The 27103-nt window shown below is 42.0% G+C and overlaps 1 protein-coding gene across 4 annotated transcripts in view; it reads left to right on the plus strand.

Annotated features, from left to right (window-relative positions):
- The first annotated feature begins 276 nt into the window (after positions 1-276).
- Positions 277-27103, plus strand: part of C2H1orf21 (chromosome 2 C1orf21 homolog) — a 219440-nt gene continuing 192613 nt past the window's right edge. The window contains exon 1 of one of the 4 annotated variants that reach the window (XM_087858378.1): positions 277-635. The gene's annotated coding sequence lies outside the window, so the exon portion shown is untranslated. The remainder of the gene's footprint in view (positions 636-27103) is intronic. The other 3 variants (XM_087858380.1, XM_087858391.1, XM_045811474.2) reach the window with 3 other exon arrangements.

A 27103-nucleotide genomic window follows, 5' to 3' on the forward strand; every position in this document is an offset into this window, starting at 1 on the left:
GCGCGCACACACAAACACACACACACGCGCGCGCACATATGTGCCCGTGGGCGCCCTCCTTCGCTCCCTGCAGCCCCGCTAGCCCGCTCGCCGGGGGAGGTCTTCCCGGGGCTCTGCGGCCGGGCGGCCTCCGCAGGCCACTCCCCGGGGGAGGGGAGCGGGCCGCGCGCCGAGCCGGGAGCCGGGAGGGGCCGGCGGCGGGGGCGTGGCTGGCTACCCCCGCCCCTCGAGTGAGTGACTGGGCGAAGAGGGCCCCTCCCTCCCTCCGCCCCTCCCCGGCGGTCCCCTCCCTCGCTCGCTCCCAGCCCGCTCCCGCTCGCTCCCTGCCCACTCCCGGGGGGACGTTCCGCGCCGCGGCCCCGCGGCCGCCGCTTCTTTCACACTTTAGTTGGAAGCCGCGCGCCGCGCTCAGTTACTGGAGAGCTGGCCGCGCACCGTCGCCTCCCGCACGCACGCACGCGGGCCGGGCTCCGGGGTTCTCGGCGTCTACTCCGAGCGGCGGGGAGGAGGGGGACACCCGGACTCACTGTGGGGAGGCGAAGGAAGAGGAGAGGAGGGAGGAAGAGAAAAGGCGAGGAGGAAAGGGGCGGGGGGCGGGAGGCTTGCCACCTTCAGCCCCCCCGCGAGCGCCCAAGGTAAGCGTGGCCCCGCCGGCCTCGGGCGGGGGGGAGCGGGCGGCGCGGCCCGCGGCTCGGCTCCCCGGCGAGCGCGGGTGGGCTGGGAGGGAGGCCTGCGGGGAGTCTGCCGCGCGGAAGGGATGGGAGCCGTGGTGGTGGCGCTGCCGGCGCGCGGCCCGGCCCGGGGCTGCTGCCGCTAGTGCGGGGACGGAAGCTGGGGTGGGGGCGTCTGCTCGCCGGGGCGGAGGGGCTGGGATGCGGTTGGGGCTGCTGACGACTTTCGTCACATTGAGGCCTGGGTGGCTGGTGTGAGACACCCCTCCCTTCCCACCCGCCTCCCCCCCCCCCCCCGCCGCCCTCCGCCTGCCTGCTCCTCTCGAGCTGTGCATGTAGCCACCGTAGTTTGCAAGCCAGATCTGGAAAGAAAAAACAAAATTCAGAATCCTGTGTTAAGTCTTTGAGTCCTTTCTCCCGCTCCGACTGATTGATGTGTTTGGGTGGGTGCTGGGATCCCCGGGATTTCTGAAGTTTTGACCTTTTGGGGGTGGCTTGTCTCCGTGCATCGGTTTGCTCACCTCGGTGTGTTTATTATTCGTGCCCGTGCGAGGGAGCAGCAGAGGGTGCTTGGGTATTGTACACGGAAAAGATTGCACTCCCCTCTGCAGGCAGTTCGCGAAGTGCGGCCGCTACGGCTGCCTTTGCTCTGCTGCTGATGTCCTTCCCCGATCATCCATCCTGCCTCCTCCCTCTACGGAGGAATGTCCCCCCCCCCCCCACTTACTGTTTGTGTGAGAGAAGTCCCTGGGCTTAAGGGCTCTCATCTCCCATTCATTCCTCTTCTAAAGCTCTGAATTGGCTCGGCACGTTGGTCAAATTTGAGGTGGCTTTCTTTGCTCCAGGAGTTACATGGTCAAAGATAAAAATACATACACAGAAACACGCATTAATCCTGAGTGATGACAAACGCAGTTGGGGATAGAAGTGATTTGTTTCAGTAGGAAACCTTCCTCTGTATGAGGTATCTTCCATCGCATGTGGGTTAGGAAATTTGTTTTAAAATAGATAGTGCTTTATGTTGTGTGTGGCTGGAAGACAGCCATAAGTTCAGCTATTGGAGCAACTCTGAAAGTGATACACCTTGATCATCCAGAACCTTGGATGAAGACGCACACGTACTCTGACTCAGACGTTGGGAGGGGGGCTGACACACCATAGATTCCATGAAACACTTTTTTTTTTTTTAAGGGAACAGTATGGACTGTTTGGGGAAGTGGCATGTTCATTACACAGAGAGATGTTATGAAAACCTCCCTACTCAAGGGGGTGGACTCACCTTTCACCTAATAATAACCTTTTAGTTTGGTAGAGTTGGAATGTACCAGGGTAGAAGAAAATCATGGGTACTGTGGGTCTGGGCTATTTAGCTCTCCTGGGGGGGAGTGGAGAGGAAGGTGATGTTTTTGAAGGGTTTTTCAGTCCAAGATGCTCAATTTGGGGGGTTTTCTCCCCTTTTTCATACTTCTAGAGCTGGATTATAGGGCCAATAGAACATGTTCTGTGTTGGCTCTCTGGAAATACAGTGGAACAGACATGAAAATTAATTTAGACTTGATGAGCTATTTTTGTTTTGCCCCTTGTGAAGCGGGAAGTTGGGGTGATAAGACATCTGAGTGTATTTATCTGCGTTAAACCAATGCTGGGACCAGCACTTCTTCCCTGATCACAAAATGTGACATTGAAATGTCACCTCTCCTCACATTTCCTGCTGGGCAAACGGGGTTCAGAGAACAGTTCTGGAGGGCACTGGGCTAAGCAGCAAAGACAAGCAAACTTAGCTCTTGGTGAGCTGATACCTGAGGAGGAGTGGGTGCTTCTGTGGTCAAGCTTACCTCCCTGGGAGCATATGTCCCAAGAAAAAGGGCGTTGGTTGGTGTGGAGGTCTTTTATCCAATGTTGAAAGTTCATCCTGGAAGAACCCTGAGGTTCTAGCTTCCCTCTGCAGCACTGACTCATTTTCACTCTTTTGAGAGAACTGATCATTTTGTTTTCTTGGCTAGTAATTTATCCGTCACCCCATTCTCCCTATCTCGTTTTATCATCTCACATGGATTTCTGGGAATTAATAGGCCACTGCTTGAAGTGGTTTGAGCTTCTTGAAGAATCACAGGGTGCAAATCAAGAGCTTGTTCGTTAATTGGTACTACTTGCTGTGACTGATTAAAAATCCTACCAAGGAGGAAGGTGGTTTGCCCGATTATGAGTCTCATTTCCAGGCAGATGGTGCCTCAGCACTGTGCCGGATTTTCCACCAGGCAAGCCTTGACTGTTGCATTTCTAGTGGCTTGCTCCAGGCTCTTCATGGCCAGCCCCCTTTCTATTGGATATTTTGTCTCAGAGAGTGAAACACCCCAGGCTGAGAGAGGGAGTGGCATGGCACCTCCCAAGAGGTCAGGAGAGGCAGGAGAGGGCGGGGACTTAATCACGACTTGGTGTGTGTGTCTGTGGGGGGGGGGGGTCTTAAGTGTGATAAATATCCCCAGCTTCACTTGAACTTACCAGTACAACTTGGTGCTGAGACACACACGAGTGCATTTTGGGCCATTTCATGGTCCTTCTTTGGAATTTCAGAAGTCCCATAGCAAGAGAGAAGTAAATGTGATTAATTAAGTTCTTGTTAAAACACGAAAAGCAGATTTCAGTAGACTAGTATAACATACTGCCTCGAACACTGAGAAGACAAGGGTAGGGCCTGTCTGCAGGGGGAATTGCAACACTGAAACTGTATTTTAGAAATTGGTGACAGTTGTGACTTTAAGAGCTCATAATTCAAGGGCTTATCTAAAGTGGCATGCAAATTATATATATACATATTTTTAAAGTAGGCAATTATTTAGCTTGACTATCTCAGTTCTGAAGTTTAATTTTACAAGTTACAGTTGCAACAAGAAACAACTTGACATGCTGTGGTTATGCAATCATGACAAGAGTGGTTGGATGTAAGCTGGGCTAGGATGCACAGAGAAGTGAGCACCCGACAGTGTCCTCTGTCAGCAGGTATTAAGAAGTTCCTTGACTTTTTTTTTTTTTTTTTTTAATGAAATGTGTTCCTGTAAAATGAATTTCCTGGGTTGTAGGCCAGGCACAGAATGTAAAGACTGCCTCCTGTCTCCACTTGTGAATGGAGAGGTAGCACCCCCCCCCCCCCATATCTGCAATGGAAACCGAGAAGATGAATTGGCCAGGCGACCAGAAGGCAGGCGGTTTGGTCATCTTGCAAGCCCCACAGTAGCCGGCACTCTACCTTGTACTTGTAAGTTCCTCAGTGAGTGATTGAATTGAATTGAATTAACGTAATTAGTTAAGGTCTGTCATGTGTCAAAAAACTCCTTGGAAATACATTAGCTACAGACTTCCATTTCAATAAATCAGTATGATAGCTTATTAAGAGCTCCGGATTCTGCCTCGGATAGGATTTTTAATTGTTGAAGAGTATTTGACAGGCAAGTAAACATACCAAGCGTAATGTCCCCTCAAATACTGGAATTTCTACTTGGGGGGATCTTGATGGGATTATTGACAAGTATTTCTTCACTCATGACTGTGACTTGTGACTATGGTCTTTGTCTTTTTAGTCCAAGGGGTTCGGTGAATAACAATGCCTCCTATCGATAGGGGTCTTTATGGTTTCCAGAGAACTCTCGTGTACCTTGTCTTACTGAACTTCGTGCTGCAGCCCTAGCACTCCGGGTGTCCCATGCTGGAATCCCAGAATGTGCCTGGATCTAGGAGTGGGAGAGAGCGTCTGAAGAGGCACAGGGGACCCCAACTCTTGGTTTACCAGGTTTTTCCAAGGGAGGCAGTAATCAATAGTCACCGCTCCTCCCTCTAAAATAACTTCACACGAGGAAAGTGGAGACCTGACTCATGCAGGGAGCTCACTGGGCTCCCGGTGGCCTTTTACCTTACTCCTTTGCCCAGTGTCTCTTTCACCTTCTAGTCCTTTCTGGGGCTTTAACGTGGCTTTCTGTCCCATAGATTTCCATCCGTAGAGCCTCCGGCTTCTTATCCTTCCCCCTTCCTTTTGCCTGCAGGACTTGGGTAGTTTATGTTTGAATCATCCTGTCCCGTATTTTAACCTTATCTCCAGGCCCACTTTCTCCTTGACTCCGCCCACCTCCCTGTTCAAGTATAGCCTTCTGGCTTCCGGGGAGCTTCTTTCTGCCCTCAGGGCCCGTCTGCCTCGTCCTACCTCGCGCCACACCTCCCGTTTACTCCCACCCACTTCTCTCCCTCAGCCCTGAGATCTTCCAGCACCTTCCTGCCCGTGCCTGTCTCACAGGCTCTGCCACTTGCAGCTGCATTTATAGCATTCATGAGTTCAAGTCCACGTGCTTCGTGCCTTGGAGAACAATGGCATTAGAGAGCCCGGGAGTTTAGGGATCTTTCTGCCTTTGTTTTCACTTTTGACTTCACTCTATTTTGGGTTTTTCAAGGTTCTTAAGCCACATCGTAATAATAGCTGAAGTACTTTGCTTCTTCATTTAGCTGTTACATCCTGTGTTGGATAGTAAAGGAACATCTCAATGATTATTGTTATTTTTAAAGATTTGGACAATAAATCTTGAAAAGCATTGCAGAGATTTTCATAATGGCACCGTTGAAAGGCTTTGCTGTATACCAAAATCTACTAATGAAAGAACTAGAAGGGCTTATTTAATGTCATCTTCATTACCTTATTTTTTTTCTCTTTTGGTTAAATAAATATTACCGTAAGTTGAACCCATTTTTTTTTTCTCATTTGTTATGGTTTTACTGCTCTCCATGAAAATTTTCTAAGCCCACAGGACACATTTATGCCAAGTAAGAATTGTTTAGCTAATGTCATTAGCTTGTTACCAAATAGGACCTAATATTGTTGGTTTTCCCTGTAAGTGTAGCCTAGGTCCTCCCCATCAGTAGAGAGTCAGTGGGAGAAAAAGTATTAATGGGGGCAACTCCTAGAAAAACATATCCTATTGACTCATTACATACATACTTGGGTTGGTCTTTTTATAAAATCGTACTTCACAAGCAGATCCAACACTAGTTATGCAATATCCTGAGTGCTCACGGGCTTTTGGAAGAAGGTGCTTTAAAGCAGAGCAGAGAAAATGGTTTTTAAGGAAGAGTTCCCTCTCTTTGATGGGTCTAAGTTTTATTTGAGTGCAGTGGATACCACAGTAGGTCTAGTTCATTGGTAAACCACGTGTCAGGACATATTCCATCTCACTTGGTGACTTAGGGTTTTCTCCACCTGAGTTGGGTAGGGAAAAGGTAATGAGAAGTTTAGTCTTTACTGGAGTGTGGGGATCTTTTTTATACCAGTCATCACAGATACTAGTATGTATCAGAGCCACTCCTGCAAGCCTCTCCCTGAACCCCTGGTTGACGAGGAGGTCTGTATATGGTTGTTGACAATACAGCAGAACCCCTCTATTGACAGTACGATTTCTATCACGAGAAGATTGAAAGGCCAGGTGTAGAGTAAGGAGATGCTGCGGGCTGCCAGGTTTGCAGAGAACTTTTCAAAGACACAGATACCTAATACATGCCAAGGGGTGACTTCAGCAGTTCTATTGGAAAGTTCTGCCAGAAGCAATTTCCCTAAAATAATTTTGTAACAGTTCTTGCAGTTAAAAGGTTATACAGGAAGAAGCAACATATATCTCATTATATGTTTCAGAAAGGTACGATTACTATTTTGATGAAGGAGATGAGAATCCAAGAGCCTCTTTGAGTCCTTTAATATGTGCTGAGAATTCAGATGTTCGGGTTTCTGTGCCAGGAATCCATGGCAGTCTAGACACAGCCACCAAAACAAACCTTGTGCTTATCCTTGGTGGCCTCCCTAGCACCCACCCCTACCCTGCCTTGGGATCTCAGGTCTCAGTTCACATCCCGTGTCCGACCCTTTTCTGACCCTAAGAGTGGCTCCTGCCTTGCCATCCATGAATGCCTGGAACACTTACTTGATGTTTGTTTCTTTCTGTATTAGTTTTGATTTTCAGTTATGTACTTTTTGCCATGCCACCAAATGATAAGATCTTCGGTCATGCCCCCTGGGGATGTATTATGCTGAGTAAGTGGCTGTTGGTTGGTTGACAGCTGGTCAGTGGTCTGAGGCTTAGAGTTTTTCTCTGTGAAGACCTTGCCCCCATTGAAAACTCTCTTTAACCAAATGAGGAGGGAGAGTGTGGGATGAGAAAAGATAATGGGAATTTTTAAATTCCTTTGTTGGCCAAGATTAAGGCATCTAATCTTTCTTACTCAGATGATTTATTAAACAAACATTTACTTTTGTTGATGACACTTTGTGTCATCTCCATGCCTGGCACCGGAGAGATGCTGGAGATACAGATAAAAAGGCCTGGCCCTCCCTGCCTTTGTGGACTTCTCAGACAAGCAAGCGAATTGACATGCAAACACATGGTATGTGGTGAATAGAGGCCGCTTTGGGAGTTGAGGGAAGAAAGTAGCCGGTTCTCTCTAGAGGCAGGCTGACTATGCAGCCTGGTTTCCCTGGGACAGCCCTGACCTATGCCTGGTGTTCAACATAGGTCTTAATACACCCCCTTGGCCCTCAAAAGTCTCCCAGTTTGGGCAAAAAATTATGTGATTCCCCGAAATAAGGAAGTCCTAGAAGGCTTCACAGAGGAGGAGGTGTTTGGGATGACACTCAAAAGCTACACAAGAGTCCTCTGGGGTATTGTTTACATTTCTAAAAATATTGGGGGGCAGCTAACATAGGCGTTCTAAGTTTATTTTTCTCACGGTACTGTGGATTCATAGACTAGTTCACGGACTGGCATTTGGGGATAAAGGAGTTCATGGACAAAGGGAAGATGAAGTAGGGCCTTTCAGGCGGAAGACGCACATGGTGTGCAGACAGGTGGATGTGGGTCCTGATGGTTGGAGTTCACACACGTGACGGAACACAGTGGGGGATGAGGCCGCGGAACCACACAAGGCTTCATGGTAAACAGTTTGGACTTACTGCCCAAAATAAGCAGTGAGAGGCATTGAAAGATTGTAAACAGGGGAGAGACGTCATTTGCATGATAGATAGTTCCTTCCAAGTGTGGGTAAGAGACCGGAGGGGAACAGAGACTGGAGTCAGAGCAAGGGAACTCTGGTCCTAACCGGGTGAGAGTTGACGGGAACTGAATTAATGCCTGAAAATGGAGAAGATGGACAGACAGGAAAGGTATTTAGGAAGCAAGATGGGTGGGACGTGGTGACAAATGGAGACTGGAGAGCAAAGAAAGGGGTAAAGGATAATTGCAAAATTTTTGGATGGATTGTTCTATCTTTCGCTCAGATGAGGAATGCATTGGGAGGAAAGATCACTAACTCAGTTTGGAGTATGTTGAGTTCTTAGGTGCTTATATTCTTTTAGGTGGAGATATACTGAAATTCTGGTCTAGATTTCAGGAGATATTTGGACAGACTTACGGGTTTGATCTCAGTGAGCATTTCTTAGGGAATTATTCCCAACCTCCAGGTGAGGTTAGATCCCTCCTTCTGTCTTCCGGCTGCACGTACATCTTGTCTGCACGTACTTACTGCTATTATAGTTGCAGATTGATTTTTGTGGTTCTTCAGATACTGATTACCCACCTCTGCCCCCCAGCTGTAAGGTCCATGAAGGTAAGACTATATCTGTTTTTAATTCCCTTGTATCCCCATGACAGCTATCACACAATTGGGGCCTAGCGTATATTTGGTGAGTGAATGAATGAATGAATGAATGCATGAATGAATGAAAGAGAATTTTTGTAAATTTGGTGGTTGAAGCTATGTGGTTTGGCGTGAGAGTGCCGAGGGAGAGTAAGTACAAGAAAACTGAACAGTGAGTTCCCGGCGACACCGATATTTAGGGCTGTGACTGGAAAAGGACCGTGAAAGAGAATGAATAGTACAGGCCCTTACAGAGGCAGGAGAACCAGGCGTGCCTGGTGTCAGGGAGCAGGGAGGGTGGGTCATGAATCAGCATGTGGTCAGCATGGTCCAACGAAGAAGTAAAATAATATTGAGGGTTTCTCAGAATTTGTAATTCTGTCATTAAACAGAAGTGGAAGTATTTACCTTACAGAGATCTCAAGATACAGGGTACTTAGCACCGTAATATTATGTTAGCTTGTGCTGCATGCAACGTCTGATGTTCTCTCACTGTTAGTCTTATATGTGGGATTCTGAGGTTTGCTTTATATAATTTACAACAGCATCTGATGTAGTAAAAATTTGAGGCCGTATTTTGGGAGGATGGTGAAATAGCACGGTGTTTAATCCTTGTGAATTTATGAATGTGAATATTGATTTCAGGGGATGGAAATACTTGAGTGCATACATGCCACCAAACGAGGAACCATTAACAGTAAAGACGCACAAAGCTATGACACTGTAACAAAGGATGGCTCATTGTCTGATTCTAGAAGCCATGAGTAGCAATGTCATCAAAGCTTTGTCTTGTGAAAAAGAGACTCTTACTGTAGAGTATTTTTACTTGTTTACAGTCTCCACTGAGAGACTCAGGGTAGAGGTGGGGGAGGCAACATAAGGTACTGGAATGAAGGAGGGCTTTGAATTCAACACATTCTATCTCAGTTCTACCACCTTTTGACTCTAGCGTCATGATCTTTAATAACAATGGTGATAATCGATAATAATAACAAAAGCTAACATGTGTTGAGTAGCTTACTCTGTGCCTGGGTACTGTGCTAAGTACATTTCATGTATTATCTTCCTTAATGCTTGCAATAGCCTTATGAGGACTTTCCTACCATTACCTCTTTATGGGTAAGGAAGAACTGAGGCTCGGGGTCTTTAGGACCTTGACCAAGGTTTTGTAGCGGTCAAGTGGTGATGCCAAGACTGGAACCCAAGCTCTGTGACGATAAAGTCAGGCCTTTAATTACCAACTCCTGGCCAATTCTCTTTGCTCCATACCCCTCTCCCCTTCCTGCCACACATACCCATTCCCTTCCGCTCACCTACTGGTTCTTTCTGAAGCAAATCACCCATACTGTGTCATCTTGTCTGTGCATACTAGGTTATGTTTCTAAATGATAGGACTTTTTTTCTTTCAGTATAACCACAATATCATTATCATGCCTAAAAAACGTTAACAATAATTCTTTAATATCAGATATCCAATCGGAAAGCAAATTTTCCTTATTGGTCCATAATTATTATTAATGATTAATTTGTTACATTCAGGATTCAAACAGTTTTCACACCTGAAAGCTGAATCTGTCCTTATTTATAGACTTCCTTTTTCTATTTTTCCCTCTTCTGCTTCTTTCCTGGCAGCTTATTTGTTGAAGAAACGGATTTTTCTGTAGGATTCTCTTGCATTCTGTAGTTTACTGATTGCATCTTCTTTCTCGGTGTTCTTCAAATTTTTGTTTGTCGTGTTTCCTGTAAGCTGGTAGTTTGCTCTAGACTGGAAGCTTCGTCAGATAGTTTGGCGAGAGTCCATCATACAAAGTATATGTCCTTCTATGACAACATTTTAGGAGGCACGTGTGCCTTCTTGTTTCTTCTTTCATGAGGTTAAGACTGATCAGTGGGTTTAGGGGTTGTCAGCTTGATCTCTCCATTATAAAGTTTCCCCAGGCCCTTCAAAAACCAGTGATGGTCATTCCTCAGATACAGTGTTTTAGGAAGGGTTGTAAAATGATGATATTCTGCCATCCATTCTTCATTTGTTAGTTGGAGTTTTTCTATCAAGAAGAAATGAACCACATCAGTTATTTGGTTACCTCAGAGTATCGCTTATATGAAAAAGTAATGCCTGGTTTTATTCCCTCATCTTAAATAATATTCAGAATAATGTGTTGATTTTCTAGCATCTTCCAAAGAAGACTAAAGAGGTTGGGTTTTTTTTTTTTTTTCTTTTTCTTTCTTTCTTTTCTTTTTTTTTTAGTATTCCGAACTCACGGATTTTAACACAGGTTATATGTGTTTCAATCCCTTGCAGTTATTTCTTTCAAAGCTCTAATTATCTTTGGCATGTGGAAGACTCTTCAAATTGGCTTCTGAATCTTTTTGACATGACTGTTGTGGTCTTTGATGATATTTTTACTCTCTGGTATAACAAGATATTTCAGACTTACCTAGTAGTTTTTCTACTGCAGATCATTTTTAGTGGTAAATGGTATTTAGAGACCATAGTCCAGGTGTTAGGAGTTCTCATTGTCTCTGGGCTGGTTGTTGTTCAATGGACAGAGTTAGGAAAATACACATATGTATGTGTATAGGTATGTGTTTGTGTATATGTGTGTATGTGTGACCTATGTGACATATGCCCTGTTTCTATTTAATGTATGCAAACATCTTCATTTCCTTCTTCTTAGAGAAAAAGGTAGCATATTATAGTCCTGTACCTTGTTTTTTACATTTAATACTACATTTCAGGGATCACTCTGGAGCCATATATAAAGTTTTTCATTGTATTTTACAACTGCAGAGACTCCAGTGTGTAAATAGACCACACTTTATTCATTTGTATATTTGGTTGTTCCCAGGCTTTTGCTCTTACATTGTAGTGGGAATGATTGTTTTTGTTGGTGGAGGTTTATTTGCAAATCAGACATAAAGCCTGGACTAAAACAGTATTTTTCCTTAACTGAATGGACAGGTGAATGGGCAGTGCTGGCAGTTTTCCCCACAGTTTATCATTTGTCTTTTCTGATTGTTTTTTTTTTTAATTTAAATTTTTCTTATTTTTTAAAGTTTTTATTTAAGTAATCTACACCCAAAATGGCACTTGAACTCATGACCCTGAGATTAAGAGTCATATGCTCTTGTGACTGAGCCAACCAGGTGCCCCAAATTATGTTTTTTTCAATGTAAACTTTTTTCTTTGATGTAGTCAGTTTTATCAGTCTTTCTCTTATTGCCTCTTGGTTTTGAATCATGATGCAGAAAAAAAATTTCCTTCTAGATTGTACAGTAGCACCATCCAGTAGAAACCACATATGTAAATTTCTAGTAGCCACATTAAAAAGAGTAAAATGAAACAGGTGAAATGAATGTAATAATAAATTTTATTTACTCTATCAAAATATTATCATTTCAATAACTAATCAGTATTTTTATTAATGAGATATTTTACATTCTTTTTCCATGCTAAATTTTCAAGAACAGATGTGTGTTTTAATTTCAATTAGGTCACTAACTTTTCATAATAAATACTTGATCTGTATTTATACTTCATAAAACTTGATGTTGAAAAAGTAAATTCACATAACCAGGTTGTTCTGAGTGTATATGAAAGCTTTCCAATAACTGAGTTAAGTATTTTAAAATTTGAATGTAAGTTAATTAAAATAAATTAAAACTGCTGATTTAGTTCCTCAGGCACACTTAGCTGCCTTTCACGTGCTTAGTAGCCACATGTGGATAATGACTACCCTTTTGGACAGTTGTGGAGAGTCACCCATATTTTCCTTCAGTGCTTGTGTGGTTTTATCACTAACATTTAAGTCTGTGACCCATTTGGAATTTATTTTGTCATATGGGGAAATGGATCCAATTTTCTCTTTTTCCACATGGCTATCTAGATGTCACAAACCACTTAAAAGTCTCATCTCGCAACGGCAATCAGACAACAAAAAGGGATAAAAGGTATCCAAATCGGCAAAGAAGAAGTCAAAATGTCTCTCTTCGCAGATGACATGATACTCAATATGGAAAAGCCAAAAGAATCCACTCCCAAACTATTAGGAGTTATAGAGCAATTCAGTAATGTGGCGGAATACAAAATCAATGCTCAGAAATCAGTTGCATTTCTATACACGAATAATGAGAGTGAAGAAAGAGAAATTAGGGAATCCATCCCATTTACAATAGCACCAAAAACCATCCGTTACCTTGGAATTAACTTAACCAGAGACGTAAAGAGTCTATATTCTAGAAACTATAAATCACTCTTGAAAGACATTGAAGAAGACACAAAAAGATGGAAAAATATTCCATGCTCATGGATCGGAAGAATTAACATAGTTAAAATGTCCATGCTACCCAGAGCAATCTACACTTTCAATGCTATCCTGATCAAAATACCAAGGGCATTTTTCAAAGAACTGGAACAAATAGTCCTTAAATTTGTATGGAACCAGAAAAGGCCCCGAATCGCCAAGGAACTGTTGAAAAGGAAAAACAAAGCTTGGGGCATCACAGTGCCGGATTTCGAGCTGTACTACAAAGCTGTGATCACAAAGACAGCATTGTACTGGCACAAAAACAGACACATAGACCAATGGAACAGAATAGAGAACCCAGAAATGGACCCTCGGCTCTTTGGGCAACTAATCTTTGATAAAGCAGGAAAAAACATCTGGTGGAAAAAAGACAGTCTCTTCAATAAATGGTGCTGGGAAAATTGGACAGCTACATGCAAAAGAATGAAACTTGATCACTCTCTCACACCATACACAAAGATAAACTCCAAATGGATGAAAGACCTTGATGTGAGACAGGAATCCATCAAAATCCTAGAGGAGGACATAGGCTGCAACCTCTACGACATCAGCCAAAGCAAACTTTTTCATGACACATCTCCAAAGGCAAGAGAAACAAAAGATAAAATGAACTTGTGGGACTTCATCAAGATAAAAAGCTTCTGTACAGCCAAGGAAACAGTCAAAAAAACAAAACAAAACAAAAAAAAAACTAAGAGGCAGCCCACGGAATGGGAGAATATATTTGCAAATGGTACTACAGATAAAAGACTGGTATCCAAGATCTACAAAGAACTTCTCAAACTCAATATGCGAGAAACAAATAAACAAATCATAAAATGGGCAGAAGATATGAACAGATACTTTTCCAATGATGACATACAAATGGCTAACAGACACATGAAAAAATGTTCAACATCATTAGCCATCAGGGAAATTCAAATCAAAACCACACTAAGATACCACCTTACGCCAGTTAAAATGGCAAAAATTGATAAGGCAAGAAACAACAATTGCTGGAGAGGATGTGGAGAAAGGGGATCCCTCCTACATTGTTGGTGGGAATGCAAGTTGGTACAGCCACTCTGGAAAACAGTGTGGAGGTCCCTTAAAAAGTTAAAAATTGAGCTACCCTATGACCCAGCCATTGCACTACTGGGTATTTACCCCAAAGATACAGACGTAGTGAAGAAAAGGGCCATATGCACCCCAGTGTTCATAACAGCATTGTCCACAATAGCTAAATCGTGGAAGGAACCGAGATGCCCTTCAACAGATGACTGGATTAAGAAGTTGTGGTCCATATATACAATGGAATATTACTCAGCTATCAGAAAGAACGAGTTCTCAACATTTGCTGCAACATGGACGGCACTGGAGGAGATAATGCTATGTGAAATAAGTCAAGCAGAGAAAGACAATTATGTGATTTCTCTCATCTATGGAACATAAGAACTAGGAAGATCGGTAGGGGAAGAAAGGGATAAAGAAAGGGGGGGTAAACAGAAGGGGGAATGAAGCATGAGAGACTATGGACTATGAGAAACAAACTGAGGGCCTCAGAGGGGAGGGGGGTGGGGGAATGGGATAGACTGGTGATGGGTAGTAAGGAGGGCACGTATTGCATGGTGCACTGGGTGTTATACACAACTAATGAATCATCGAACTTTACATCAGAAACCAGGGATGTACTGTATGGTGACTAACATAATATAATTGAAAAACATTAAAAAAAATAAAAGTCTCATCTCTTCCCTGCTGATTTGAGATGTGCCCCTATCGTGTATTCAGTTTCCGTAAGTATTTAATTGGCTGTCTTTCTGCATTTTCTGTCCTCGACTGTTTTAATTATAGAGGTGGTATAATATGTTTTAACATTGAAACCATGAGGAGCTACCATTTCATACCTACCAGGTTGGTAAATGTCTGTCAGCATCAAACACGGGCAAGGATATAGAGCAGAGGGAACATGCATATGGTTCTGGTGACAGTGGAAACTGGTGTAAGGATTTTGGAACGAAGTTTGGAATTCCTTGTAAAATGGTTCCCTGATCCTCTGAGTGTTCGGGGTAGCAGAGCAAATTGCAGGCCTGGAGTGGGAGCAGTTTTGTCTCGTAACGTTATAGCTTGTCATTCTGATGCCATTTTTTAAATTTTATATAAGTGGAGTTGTGAAGAAGATTGGGAAGCACAGCCTCAGAAACTCTTACACATCTGTAGGAATGCTTACAGTGAAATACTGAAATAGGTCTATAGGCCTATTAACAGTATATTGAGAAAAGAAATTGTGATACATTTATAATAAACAGTAGTGAGAATGACCTACAACCGTGCATATCAACAGGGATGGATCTCATAAGCATGATGTTGAGTGGAAAAGCAAGATAGAAGAATAATACAGTGTGATTCCATTTTTGTAAAATTCTAAAAAATGCTAAAGTAAAGCAACACATTGTTTAAGGATTGACTCATATAGGGGAAGATTATGAAGAAAAGCAAGGGAACTATTAACATAAAATGCAGGAGAACAGTGATTACTTCTGGGGGTGAAGGATAGGAATGGCTACGCTTGGGACTTCAAAGGTGCTTGTAATGTTCTACAGGTAGGTACATAGAGACGTTCATTTGCTTTTATACATTGAATTGTACATATGTTACATGATTATTTCATAACAAAGGAGAAGGAAAACAACCACTAAAGTCCAGACCCAGGAATAAGCTAGATTACTCAGAACTCAAGTAATTAAATTTATGCTTGAGAAAGACTTCTGTTAGATATGAAAGACTTGGCTGTTTTCATTTCTTATTTAGGGACAATGACTTTTTTTTTTTTAAGATACATTTTTTAGTGTCTGGGTCAGGAAGCAAGAAATATGTTCCTGTGTGGTGAACGCACACGAGTGACTGTTACATCACCAGGCGCAACAACGCACAGACTCATGGGTTCTTTGACACTTAAATGATTTTTTTAAACTATGCAAAATATCATCATGGGCAATTCTAAACTTTATTCAGAGAGAGATAATTTTTGAAGGGACAACATCATAACTAGGAAACACTTGTCCCAAATGCCAGATGCAGTATGTACATGACCTTGTTTCCCCTGGGTGGTGGTCCTGTGAGAAGTGCATGTGGAGTTTGTGTTACTGATGACTAAACCGATTCTCAGAGAGGTTAAACCACACAGGAAATTACATGATGTCAGAAAGTCAGTGGGAAATACCTGATGGGGTTTTCATGAAGTGTCTGACCTGAAATCCCATGTTCCCAACTTCTCTTCCAGAGTATCTTTTTAAGAACTTCAGGTGATAATCTGTCCTTTTGCTCAATGGTGGCCCATCCCAGAAAGTTATACCCAGAAAGGGTATTTTTACCCTTAAAATTTCAGAGAGGATATCCTTGAACCTTTTGTGGCAGTTCTTCACTACGTCAACATGAATTTTTTTTTTTTTTTTAAGATTTTATTTATTTATTTGACAGAGAGAGTCAATGAGAGAGGGAACACAAGCAGGGGGAGTGGGAGAGGGAGAAGCAGGCTTCCCGCTGATCAGGGAGCCCGATGCGGGGCTCAATTCCAGAACGCTGGGCTCATGACCTGAGCCAAAGGCAGACACTTAACGACTGAGCCACCCAGGCGCCCCCAGCGTGAATTTTTAAGATCAGTTCAAGTTTGCGGTCTCCCCCTCTGTGATGTGTGCTTTCAGAGACTTGGTGGCCTTAAAGGATTTGACTGAGTGATGGGATACTTGACAGGGTTGGTTTCTGTTTGTTTTCTGATTTGAAGCCTCTCCTAGTTTTCCATTCTGAAGATTATCCTGCACCCCCCAAACATGTCTGGACTATGCCTGTGCAAAACTTTTATAGCCCATCTTCCCTTCTGGCATTGAGATTATATGTATCTATTTCTCCAACTTGTCAAAATTTTAAAACCTTTTTTTTCCCCCTCGTTCTTCGAGGTTTACCTTATGTATCCCAAATTGTAATGTCAGCAAATGAAATTCATTACCTGACCTTTTTTTTTTTAAGATTTATTTATTTATTTGAGAGAGAGAGAGCGTGCGCACAAGGGGAAGGGACAGAGAGAGAGAGAGAATCCCAAGTAGACTCCACACTGAGCGGGGGCCCCATGTGGGACTTGATCCCATAACCCCGACATCACCACCTGAGCGCTGAAACTGAGAGTTAGGTGCTCAACCAACTGTCCACCCAACGCCACACGCCCCCCCCCCCCCCCCGTCTTTTATCTAAGTCATTATTTGACGTGGTCTGACCAGACCCAGCACTAATAATTATCATTATGCTTTGAAGTTTGCTTTCAAAATCCCCCCATTGCTACATCCTCTTCTTTCCACTGGTATTTTCATGAGGTGACACAGCCGATGAAGGGGATAAGGTGGGAAGGAGCATTCCAATAAACTTGTGGTTGCCAGGGGACCTGGTTTACTCAGGAATTGTGGCTTCCCAAAGTGGTGCAGACACTATGGCAGAGCTCCTTAGGGCCTCTGTCCAGTAGCACTTTCCTCTAGGTTCGTGAGCCTTTAGCTTTGGAGCCCACCGAAGCTCCTAGGGCTGCTGGGCTTCTTTCTGTGGGGGCTGTTGGCTTGTCTCAAGGGAATGTATGTGGCAAAAAAAAACTTTCTTCTAATCAAAATCAGAAGGTCAGCGTAAAGTGAACAGGGCGAATCCCCAGCTCATCTTGTGATCCGTGGATGCGTGTGTGCCTTTCAAGCCCTAGGAGGATAGTTTTTATAACACCAAAGCTATCTTTATATCTCTCATCTATTTTCATTATATTTGAGTCTCTACCAAGTTTGCTTTAGGTTCTAATGTCAAGAAAATACTTCCCCTTCATATAATCTCAAATGAGAGTTTCAGGATGCTCTGTGTGAAGATAAAAATCCCTTGCGAGTGTTTTGATTTTTCACTTTTTATTGTAATAGCTAAGACTAACCCACATTTCAAAGGAGCCAGATAGAATTAAATAAACTCCCGTGAATAGCAAGAAAGTAACATGAGTATATCCAGAAATGAAATGCGTGTGAGATTCATACTTGTTTTCTATTACTTGTTTAGATCTTATAATTTTGGGGAGTTCTTCTTTGGCATATCCGGTGTTTTTGCCATAAGCATCTTTGCTGCAAGCATTTTCACCAAATAATTAATTGGCCATAAAGTAATTTTGCTGTAAAAGATAAAAATCATACACACAAAAAGGCAGACATTCTTAAAAAGGACATAATGAAACATGAAAAATGAGCAACAAAAGTAAAAAGACTATTGCGAAATACAGTATGTTTGTATACATTCAAAGTGTACAGTATTGATTCATGGCAATGTCGTGCAAATAACTGTTTTTTTGTTTTGTTGGATTGTACTTAAGCCCTGTCTTTACAGTCTTGTTCATAACATTCTACTTTTTTTTTTTTTTTTGCTTGTTGGTTTATCTCATTTGGCATCACACTTTTTCTTTTTTCGCTAAAATTTCTGTCTTCTTTAAAAGACGCATGTTTCCAAATAGTAGAATGTATATTTGTAAATGAGCTTTTGCTGTCTTGTGTGGTGAAAACCTACGCTGTTGTTTGTTCTTGGCATCTTGTCACCGGGCTGTTGATAGAGGTTCCAAGGTTCCATGGGAAATGTGTGTTCAAACCTCTGTGCTGGTGTTTAGATGATTGTGAGGGTTAAAACCTATTTAATATAAAATGGGAGTATTGCATCGATGCAGAAATGAAACCAGACTGTCAACCAGTGATGAAATCAACAGACTGTCAAACCACACTGTCAACCAGTTATTTTTTTTATCTTTTATGCAGAATTGCCTTATGGCCAATTGCTTATGTGGCAAAAATGCTTGCATCAAAGATGCTTGCAGCCAAACTACCTAGAACCCTTCTTTGGATCTTAGATGTTGCCCGTCTCAAAGGTGGGATTAGAGTGAGGGTGAGGGGTTATGTCCTTGGAAGAGAAAAAGAAGCACTGGTATTTATGATTAAATGTTGTGCATTGGAAAGTAGCATTTGTACTGGCGCGTGTGGCAGGTTATTTGTAAAGTGGCATAGAGGATCAGAATTCCAAGGGAAATGCAGGTTTAAATTCAGTTTGGTTGGCACAGCTTGTCTTCTCCATACAGCCTGCAGATAACCTTGTAAGCTACAGAAATGCACTCAGACTGTGTTTTCTTGATCGCTCCTTTAAAGGACCACTGAGGCAGGACATGAGTGTCACTCTGTTACATTGTGCTTTAGTGAGCCAGCTGCATGCACCTGAAAGAGTAAGGGAAGAGAGGAGGTGGATTTTTTTCCCTCCCCACACGATCCCCCACCTCCCTTTCTCTATGGAGTTGAGTCTTTGATGTGGAACTGTGACTATAATATTTTATCTAAAATGAGAGAGAAAAATTAAATAGGTGCCTAAATGGTATTTCCCATAATTGAATGAATATGCAACTGCATTTGGTAACATTTAATATGAAAAACTCAGAAAATCTCTCAGGTGAGATTTTCTTTCTAAGCTAAACAAAACTTTCCCCGCGGGTCCCATCCTGTGCTCGGCTGCCTCCACTTAGCGTAGTGTACGCATCTATTAAACACACGCGTGCACGGTAGTTCAGAAATCCACAAATACAATTTTCCCTCTAAAGTAAGTAAAATACATCAGTGTGGGTTATTTTGATAGCTCTTGTATATCTTGTACCTGCTTACCTTTGAAGCATAATGGATTTAAGGAAATGTACCAGGTCCCTAGCAAATCATTTGTGGCTGTTGGGATGCATTATGTTTGCATTATGTTTGACCTGAATGTTTACCTTTTTTTATCAGGTGTAAAGAAGTCTAAAATAAAAAGTTACGTATCCTCATTGCACTGATAGTCATGGTAAGGTCATGAGGAAGTCATGATAAAGGAGAACCAGGGTCTGGTTTTTGCATCGCGTGGGCATATGGATTCCAATGCAGATGTGCTAATGGGTGTCATATAGAGAAGGGAGCTGTGACCTTCCACTCTTAGGGGTTAGAAACCATCAGGTGATCTGTCAGGAGTCTGAGTTCTCATTTTCCCTTTTTACTAACCTGGCTCTACCCTGGTTACCTGAGATCAACACAAGAAAGAGCAGCGGTCGGAAAATTAATAACTCAAGGATGATTATACTGAGGTTGGGCAGATAAGAATGAGAAAAGTGTCCTAAATAGAAATTGTAGCAAGTCAGTATTTCCTTGCTGAGTGAGTAGATGACTCAGTGCATTTGGTAATACATTAAAATTGTTCTATCAAAACTGGAAAGCGTGTGTTAACATCGCAGTGGGCAATGGTTTATTTTTGTTGGTTATAGTGTATTTGCAAGTCAAACATAAAGCCTGAACTGAAACATTACTTTTCATTAACTAGACGGACAGCTGAATGAACAGGGGAGGTGAGTAAATTTATTTTGCCGCAGTAGCCCTGGGTATGGAGGGTTTGTGCTTGTTGGCAGACCCTGCCTCCAAAGAGACTTACTTCTGTGTCTCAACAGTGGGACCCATTCTATCAGTGAGAAAACACTGCTCTACTGGATTTTTTATTGCCATGATTTTTTTTTCATTCATCGTTTAGTATTTTAACTCCCAGATCAACAAAGGGTTATTATTTGGGTCATTTGCTAGGGCCTGGAGCTTTGCTAAATTGAGCTGTAAGTTAAAATGTTTATAATCAAGGAGGAATTTTTATCTGTGTTAGGTATTTGTAAGGAATAAAGAATCCCTGGTAAGCACTTAGAAATAGGAATAGTCACTGAGCCGCTAAACAGATAGAATGTGAAGGCCTATCCTCCCTGCAGGCTTTACCATCCTTTGGGGATAGTCTGACCTTTGAAAAAGCTGTTGTAAGCCTGGTCAGGTTTCACCACCTTTTCTCAGGCATCCCAATCTGATGAAGCCTCATGCATAACAAAAATGGCAAATTAGGGTCCTTTTATTTAGTTCTGACAAAGCTCCATCAGAAAATTTTAGAATAAAGTCTGTGCCTTAATCACACAGCTATTCTCACACTGACCTAATGGGTTGGATATCAGCATCCTTTCTGTATTAGGCTACCAAAAGTTATTTCAGCTGAGAAGGTGAAATATGGAGAGCTTCCAACATTTCTGTCTTCTATTCAGCACTTTGGATTTATTTGTTTGTTTTGTTTTTGTTTTTCATTCTTACTTGATTTTCAAAGAAAATTTTCTTCAGCATGTTTTATAGTGTGGAGATGAACTCTGGCCAGCAGTTGGCTAACCTATTGGCTTGTAGTTTCTATTCTGTCCAGGTGAGTTTCAGTGCAGGGGCCAGAAATCTGCTCTGTTTGTGTTCTTCAGTGAGTAGGCTCTTGTGTTGGAATTGATTCTGATCTTCAGGCTTTGTAGAGGGAAATCACCTCACACTATTGGGGAGGAAGGAAATGAAATGAGGTAGTAATGGAATGCAGGTGGGCCGTGGGCTTTAGGTGGTGAATGGGAGGACCTCGGGTGGAGTGTCACATAACCCCCTTCCCAGGTGTCCTACTGCAATACAGGGCTTCCTAATGGATCTTGGCAAAATAAAACAAAAAGGATAAGAAGAAAGTGATCTTTACTAAAGTAACAGAACTCTCTTGGTCATGAATTAATAGTTCTTTACAGACCAATTAATATCTCCTTGTGGGGTGAGGTCTGCTCTTTCTTTATAGCTCACTGTCTACCACCCACATTGCCTGGTTCATGGCAGGCCTCCACAAATCATACAGAATTGAATTAAATGTTATGGTGACTCCAGGGGCTCTGGGTATTCATTGTTTCATTTCCCTTCTCTGGGTTGCTGAGTAATATCTTACTGTTCTAAGCTATAGTCTCAGTTGGCTTTGCTCTTATTTATGCCCTTTCTCAAGTAGCACTGCAGAGTAGCTACCACGGAAAAGAATCAAAACATTTATATAAATTTGTATAATGTCAGGGAAAGACATATAGCAGAATAGGGATAAAGTATGAAAAATTGGCAAACTTACGAGGAGTAAAATGATAGGCTATGGAGAAGAAAGGGTAGGGAGAGTAGGGAATTTATTTTTCCATTATAATAGAAATGAGTCTGTTCTTAAATTTTAAAATAATATCTAATAAATATGCAGCAAGATTCTTATTTTTAAAGGATTTATTTTGGGGCGCCTGGGTGGCTCAGGTTAAGCATCTGCCTTTGGCTCAGGTCATGATCCTGGGGTCCTGGGATCAAGCCCCGTGTTGGGCTCCCTGCTCAGCGGGGAGTCTGCTTCTCCCTCTGCCCCCCTCCCTGCTCGTGCTCTCTATCTCTCTCTCAAATACATAAAATCTTAAAGAAGAATAAAGGATTTATTGTTCTGGCAAGGAAAAGCAAAGAAAAAGAACTACAATAGATACAAAGGTCTGTGATTAGTTTGCTGATCTAGGAAATATGGCTTTGAAAGCAGTGTCCTCATAATTATACCTGTGTCTGGATAGGTAAAGATGTTTCAGGAAGTCAGAATTTGTCTTTGGAGGAAGAGTTGTGCTGAGACCAAGGATGTTTTTTAGGTGTATATCTTGGATTTCATACTTAAATCATAATTTTTGAACATGTTGAATGATTTTGATCAAATATGTAATAGCACAAGAAATATCTTAGATTCAGCCTTTGGTTTGGTGGGCAATGTTGAAACAGTTAGGAAAGCAAGTTCATTTCCAGTGTATTTCTGTATATCGAAATGAATTACAACAAATTTTATGTGGATGAGGGTGGCTAATGGCATATGACAGTATTGAGCAAGACTTGTGGTCAGTTTTCAGATTTTCTTCTAATATATACTGTGGATTAATTTTATATGATGTAATAAAAGTTAATTTGCCAAAATACATTTTTTCCCCCTAAGTCTTTGTATCAATTAGAGTTGTTTCTCTCAGGCAATTCTAAAATCTTATGGAGATAATATAAATGAAATATTTCTGATTTAGAGAAAATGCCCTATTGATTCTCTGTATTTTATTGCCAATTTGTTTTGTTTTGTTTTGTTTTTGTTTTAGAGACGGAGAGAGAGGGGTGGGGGAAGGGAGCAGACAGAGAGGGAAAGAGAAAATCTCTAGCAGGCTCCACACCCAGCTTGGGGCTGGATCTTACATGAGATCATGACCTGAGCCGAAATCAAGAGTCAGATGCCTAACCAATTGAGCCACCCCGGCATGCTGCCAATGTTTTTTGGTTTCAGTAAACATGGAGACTTAAACATGAATGCATGTGGCTTACAGGAAAGTTCATGATCAAATGCAAAGATCAATGAGGTCCTATCTAGTTTTTTTGGTTTTGGCATTAAGCAGGCTTGAAAAACCTGCTGGCTTTTCTAGGCTCTAAAAGGGCTTTTCTGCAGATGGACTAGGGAATATTACTTGCTTATTCATGATTGCAAAATAAGAATATTTATATTTTGCAGTAAGGTGTGGCTGCTGGGCAGCTTTCTGTGCTACTTTAAAATTAGGGTGTGGGAAGTTCAATGCTATTTCTTCTTAAAACCAGCGTAGCTAAAAGTTCTTGGTTATATCAATTTCTTTTTAAATGCCTCATCCTGAGTTTATTACGAGAGATTGCCAGGATCTGTGTGTTATTTCTGTCACAAGCTGAAATTTGTCTTCAGTCCACTAAGTTCACCTTGCTGTTGCAGACCTGGATGCGAGATTTTGAAACTTACGTGATGCTTTCCTGGCACTAATCACACACCTGACATTAGGTAGAGACGAGTGAATATGTAGAAACTATTTGATATGGTGGTGTATCATTGAATAAAGTTTCAGAGAGACCTGGGATGTAAAGGCGTAATTTACCATCTACTCTGTCTTCCTTCATTGTCGCCTACGGATGGCTTTTTAATGGGATGAACTGTGTGACAAAGATGACATCATTGGGTGCTTTTTACGTTTCTGTGTTCTTAGTTGAGTTATTTTACTTTCTGAATCCCCATTTTTCAGTAATCCTGCCAGATAGGATTTTCTTAGTTAACAATGAAGCCAGGTTTAAATACCACTCAAAAGCAGACAGCACGACCATCCACTGTTAAATGGAGAGGATGAACCCCTCGGGATTGTCAGAAGGCCAGCAGTGGGTTTTCTCGTGTAAGGAGTGTGTGCTTGAAGATAGAAATTACGGACTCAGGGTAATGTGAACATGTCTGCATGCTTGGGAACATCCTGACAGGTGGTGAATGCTTAGGGGAAGCCTCATGCAGGATAAACAATGCTTCGGTTCTTATTTGTCTGTTTCTTAACGAAACATGTTAATAAAGACGAAGAAAGCAGAACAAAAGTGGCATACGGATCAAACAGATGAAACCAGAAGAGTGTTAAAATCGAGAAAGGCATTCTGTAAGGCTCTGCCTAATTATGTCAAAGGTAGTCTGCAAATCTGGCCCTGAATTTCCCTGCAGCCATATGAGAGGAAGAAACATTATCAATGACAAGATTCAGTTATAGGATAAAAATATATCTTTGCTTTGCACAGTGCAACTGTTGCTGCTACTCACACAGAGAGAAATTCATATGGAGAGAAAGGGACACAGAGTGATGACAGTTCAACTTTTGCTTGGGAAAATGCAGATTTCTTCCTGAGCCTTTTCTAGAGATAATTCTGATTGATAACTGCAGGCGGGGAGCATTGTAAGACATTACGTTTATGTATCTAGAGGGATTAACTCTCGAGATACGGTCATCCTAAAACCCTGAGAGCAGGTCAAAGAAATCTAATCTGTGCTATTTTTTTCGATTATCTCTTTGGAGGACCTGTGTTACTGGGGTGTTCCTGCAGGGTCCGCCATGACTAGTTTCTTGAATTCTTCAAAGGAGTGACTGGGGCTTCACGCATGTTTTGATGTGTATGTATGTACGTGTATGATGAAACGCATGTGGGAGAATTTCTTAAAACACTAGTATTTGTCATCAAACTCCAGAGGTAAAGCCCATCCTCAAATCCTGAGAAAATTATGCAGTGTATTTGCAGTTAGTTGTTAAATTTATTTGAACTAAATCTCACAGAATTAATGATTATTAAAGTAGAAGTAAGTAGCTGCTTTGGATCAGGACAGGTCTCCTATATCAACATTTTAATGATGCCAGAGTTGATTTTTTTTCTTTTTAGGCTCATAAAAGTGTTTGAAATCTGTAGAATATTTCTTTCTTATTTTGGTCAGCTACAGACCTTGGCAATAAATTTCTGAAGTCGCTACGGTCAGACCTGAGTTATCTGGGAAGTATGTTTCTGAAAAACGCTCAATAACCCAAGGCATTGAGTTTGTAGACATGGTTGACGCTCTCATCAACCCCTTGTTTACAGAGAATGCTGTGCGAATCTTGGCGAGCGATGTAGGGAATGAAGTGAGAGAATGTGTCAGCTTTGCCTTTATTCCTACCGCCTTCCCTGCCATTAAAAAATATGGCCCGTGTGTGCAAGTATGTGTGGCGGAAGCACCTTGAAGTCTCTTTTTCTACCTGGACTTTGCTGAGAAGTCGAAAGGAAAGTGAAAGACGGAGGAGTCTCAAAGTCAGGGAGGAGGGGTGCGGGGAGACCACTCTACCTCACATTTGCATATTTCCCTGAAAAAAACTCCTCTCATGTATACATTATAATTACTTACTCCTTCCTTGCATTTAAATATGTTGATCATTGTGTACCTGCTTGTGTGGTTATTGATAATAACCTAACGCTTATGTAGGCACTGAGAGATTTTTACAATAAATTATGTGACTTGAGAACTGCAGAGTCTACGTATATCTCTTCCTACTCCTACAGCGTTACACTGGACCCAGAAGTTAATGTTGTTCAATAAATGCATATTGGATTAATTAAATTAAATTAAATTAATTTATTTATTTTTAAAGATTTTATTTATTTATTTGACAGAGAGAGACAGCCAGCGAGAGAGGGAATACAAGCAGGGGGAGTGGAAGAGGAAGAAGCAGGCTCCCAGTGGAGGAGCCTGATGTGGGGCTTGATCCCAGAATGCCGGGATCACGCCCTGAGCCAAACGCAGACGCTTATCAACTGAACCACCCAGGCGCCCCTAATTTGATTTTAGACCCTAGAAAACCATCCTTGGGCTGCTTCTGGAACAGAGGGCAAACATCACTCAGTGGAATCCTCATAGATCACTGGTCATACTATGGGAATTACTGTGGCTGTGGACCCTAATGCATGGCCCATGTGAATATGGACTAACTGGAGGAACCCTTCAGATGGAAAAATTGGTATTAGAAAGGTAAACTCAGAGGGCCTAACCAAACCACAAATTTGATGGTAAACGTTTCAATTCCATGGTCTATTTTTATTCTATTGCATATAGCTAGCTTTATTTAGTATCCTAGATTGACTTGCTTTTTGTTGATATTATTCCTTTGTTAGAATCTGAGAAATCCATTTGTAAGTTTTATGATTTAGGAACTAAAACTGAAACTTATTATTGCTAGTTTATTGCCTGCTTTGGCCACTGTTTTCTTCTTACCTGCATAAGGGGAAAGCAAAGCACCTTTAACTCCATTATTTCATTTTTCATTCTTTCAAATGCTTTGTTTTGTTAGGTCAGAGGTATATTTGATGAAGATCAATGCTTATTAAACAGTGCGCTGGTTGTTGGATTGGCCATACGTATGATTTTGTACTCCTGTCTTCCTGGAACATTAATTTTTGAAATGATAAGACATGCATTTCTGTGGTTCTTCCTAAACTCCCCACCCAAACATGGCACTGTTCTAGGCATTGGAGATGCAGCAGTGGGTGTGACCATTGAGTAAAGTTGGGGGATATGGATCAGAGATGGGCATGAATGGTGTTCTTTATGTATTTAAAGAACACTCCCCAGGAATACAGGAGGCGCAATCTCTGCTGTTGGCTTTGCTACTAATTAGCAGTATGACCTTGAAAAACCAGGTACAGTGTCTATGGACCTATTTTCCTTTTGACTTATGGCTGGGTAATGGTCTAGACAAGTTTTCAAGCTTCAGTGCACATCAGAATGGCCTTGGAAGCTTATTGAAATGACAGTTCATGGACTCTACCAACAGATCATCTGCTACAGAAGTTCTGGGATGGAGCCCAGGAATTTGCTTTTTTTCTTTTTTTTTCTTTTTTTGCATGTTCTGTTCTGGTGGACATGGACTGTGGGCCACACTGTCAAAAACATCTGGTGTAGGTCAGTGTTTTCCAAACTGTGGGAGGTGACCCGTTAATGAGTCATGAAATCAATTTGGTAGACTTCGAAAAGTCTTGTAAAAATGAAATAGAAGAGGAGATATCAGAGGCATCTTGGGGGCAAAGGTAAATAAAATGAGAAAACCACCATCTATATTTTTAAGGGTTTGCTAGAGTAACACCCCACTTCCAGGCATCTAGAAGACTGTTATGCCTACTCTCTGCCAATTCACCTGAATGTGCAAATGAGCTGTGGAGTTCATCTTTTTCCTGGAGCATTGATTATTTCAAGAAGATGAATTGACTTGAAATGGAAGTTTTA

Source organism: Ursus americanus, chromosome 2, assembly GCF_024610735.1.
Source record: "Ursus americanus isolate L20-20 chromosome 2, mUrsAme1.1.p, whole genome shotgun sequence".
Lineage (NCBI taxonomy): Eukaryota > Metazoa > Chordata > Mammalia > Carnivora > Ursidae > Ursus > Ursus americanus.